The sequence below is a fragment of the Galeopterus variegatus genome, unplaced genomic scaffold, assembly GCF_000696425.1.
Source record: "Galeopterus variegatus unplaced genomic scaffold, G_variegatus-3.0.2 Scaffold1354, whole genome shotgun sequence".
In the NCBI taxonomy this organism is placed as follows: Eukaryota; Metazoa; Chordata; class Mammalia; order Dermoptera; family Cynocephalidae; genus Galeopterus; species Galeopterus variegatus.
The window spans coordinates 168,683-172,103 of NW_007727465.1; positions in this window are offsets into that span (position 1 = coordinate 168,683).

Here is a 3,421-nt window from a genome sequence, read left to right on the forward strand (position 1 = left end):
GGCGGGCCTGGCCGGGGTGGGTAGGAAACGCGCGGGGACCTGGCGGAGGCGCGCAGACTCGGGCCGGATCCGCGGGGAGACCTCCGGGCTCGGATGTCAGAAGCCCCCTTGCAGGGTCGGGGACGCTTTGGGCTAGCGGTCCCTGCACCTTGGGGACCCCTGCCATCGCGCTGCCTGACAGCTAGCGCTCCAGCATCCTGAGGCCCCGGCGGCCCCCGAGCCCCCGTGGTGCAGTGGGTCTCGCCCAGGATAGGAGGAAGCTCATCTATCCACGCCTCCGCACGCCCTGCCATGCTGTCCCCAGCGGGTGCGTGACGAAACTCGCCGCGGGGAGACAGCCAAGATGGCTGCCGCTGGGACAGGCCACCGCGCAGACAGGGGCGAGCAATTGCTAGGTGACTAGGTGGCCCCCACCCCCGTTCCCCTCATGCTCCTAGGTCATGGCTTCTCCGGGAGCAGAACGAGGCTTGGGGGTCAGAGAAGAGGCCACTTGGTCCCTGCCGTAGAGCTCGCCGTCTAGTAGGGAAGAGATGTGCCAGTAGATTCTTGGAATAGTGGCGGTACCATTCAGACCTTGCATTTCCCTGCCTTTCCCCTGATCTTTACCATATGTCTCCGATCTCTGGCCTTCCCAGAATGACAATAAACACAGTATTCGCTAAGTGTGTGCAAGGTGATTTGGGTCCATTTACTTTTACATTCTTTCTGCCCTGCAAGGTGCTTGGTTTTGTCTCTGTAATGCGGATGAGAAAATTGAGGCTCAGAGAGGTTGAGTAACCTGCTTAAGGTCACACAGCTGGTCATCCATAGTGCAAGGCTATCTGAGTCTCAGTCTTAAATGCTATCTCTTCACAGATGCTTTCCCATGGCTATGCTTTCTAAAATTGCCCCCTTCATGCACACAACCTTTGTAACGAACCCCTGTTCTTTTTCTTTAATAGCATTTGTCACCCGTTGAAATTAACTGTTTACTTATTTTATTCTGTCCCAGAGAGCAGGGCCTATTTGTCATGCTAAACCTGTCTGTTCTATGCATCTAGCAATTGCCTGCACCAAGTAGGCCCTTAATGAGTATTTGCTGAGTGCCTGAATGAAAAAGCCTAGTTTTGGCTTCAGAGAATCACTCCATGGGCAACTCTTTGTGAACCCCTATGGTGTTTTCCTTGTACTTTTCTCAGTCCTAATCCCTCCTCTACCTTGACTTCTAGATTTTGATTTGAGTGCATTTGGATTTTCTCTTCTTTGTCCACATCCAGCTTACTGAGCTGCTTCCATGTTCTTGTAAGAGGTGCAAGGGGGGAATGCAGGAAATAAGGGAGCTTTGCAGCTCTCACAGTGCTGGACTCAGATTGATATATAAAATGAGAGGGAACTGTTTGGGAGGATGAGTAGAGTCTCTACCAGGAAGCTCTGGAACCTCAAGCAGATCCCTTCTCCCCTCAGAACTTCAGGTGTTTCACTTGCAAAAACGATGGTGTTTGGAGAGGGGGATCTGTCAGTTCCCATACAGCTCGAATATAAAATTGCTTTAAACATGTATTCAAGGGTTAGATTGAGTGTGCTAGCTTTTAGACCCCATGGACATTCAGGAAGGGGACAATGTCTGTGGTTGCAGTTGTCAGAGAGAAACCTGTATAGCAAGAGATGGCTATAATTAAAGGGCCAGTAAAATTTTGAGAATGCTTTTAATTTTCTGGAAAAGTTTTATGAAATCCCATGGGATGGGTAGAAAGATGCCAACTGGGGGGGAACATCCCTTCCCTCCTCCTCACTTCCTGCAAAGAAAGCTGAGAGGACAACCAGGGCAGCAGTGACCCAGCAGACCACCATCCAACTTTGTTGCTTTACAGTGCCTTAGAATGTGGCTCTCCAGTACCTGCTGTACAGCAGGGAGATGCAGCTAGTTGGAGCATAATGAATGGGAACAATTTTTCACTTGAGGTTAAAGGTAAGAAATCAGTAGTAGTAAGTGTATTTTTTTTTAAAAAGGCCGACTTACCTAGAAAGCAAAATATCAAGTTAGAATATGTATCAAATCTATACTCAATTACACAAAGTTCAAAGTTATTTAGTTTTTAACTACTGTTAATTTGTAAAATAATTTTATAGACTTTGGTGTATATAATCTGTGAGTTGATTGTTTCAGGTGGGTGGTAAAGCATTCAACTGAATATGTCCAAAATGTTACAGTTTGATAGTATTTTATCATTTTACAGGCTAACCCCATCTCAAGTAGAAATCAATAGAATTTCTTTTAAATGGATTAGAAATTCACCCATCTTAAGATATTGCCTAAGAAACCCCAACCCCAAGTTGATCTTGAGGACTGGAATGTGAACAATATATTGTCACATAGGTGTTTTAAAGTTGATAGAAAGATGGGATTTGCTTGGGAGCAGGGAAATGGTGGCAGGGAGAGAGGCAGAAGGCAGTAATTCTCCATGTCCTCCTGATTCTAGACAGGCCCCACATCTCCATACAGAACTACCCCTGGAACAGAAAAGAGTCTGCAACACAAATCCATTACTGAGTGGAAACGCCCTTTGAATGAATCTAATTCTTTGCACAGGATTTAATTTTCTGATCTGGTCTTTGTTACTAATTCTCTGATAAAGCACGTTCCCTACTAACTTATTTTCATGAAATTTTGGATAGTTTTTTCCCTAAACTTAAGCTTTTTATTTTTGGCATGTAGCTAAAAGTTTGAAATAAAGTTTATCTTGGAGAAAAATTTGATGTCCTATGTGATCATGCCGAGAAGAAAGGAATGCTGGGTGCTGATGACCAGTCCCGAGCCAAACAAATTAGCAAATTTGATTTTTAGTCTCCTTGAATTAGTGTGATTGCCCTTTTCAGACACATCTTCTCTGGCCTCCAAAGGGTCAGATGTGTGGTACAAATTCAGATAGAANTTTCAGACACATCTTCTCTGGCCTCCAAAGGGTCAGATGTGTGGTACAAATTCAGATAGAACTGCCACTTTCAGGCAATGTCATCTTGGGCTTGGTACTTAATGTCTCTGGATAACTCTATAAAACAGGGGAAAATATCTTGGAGGGCTGCAGTGAGGACTGAGCAATCTAATAATGCATGGAAATCCCAGTGTCTGGAACATAGTGGTCACTAAGTATGTCCCCTGGACAGTGGATAGCAATGATTCTGACAGGCTGTCACACCTTCCTGGCCCTAACTAAACAATCTAGGCAATTAGACCTTTCCACAACCCTTTCAAAATACAGTAGTTTTAACCAGCAACAAGTTTCTAGTTTAATAAATTAGTTGTCGTTGTTAATTTTTAGTCAGGGTTACAAGTCTTTGCTACTAATTCCCTGAAACAGCATATTCCCTGCGAACCTATTTTCAGTGAAATTTTAGAAAAATTTTTCCCCAAGTAGTTAAGCAATTTTTTGGCATGTAGCTA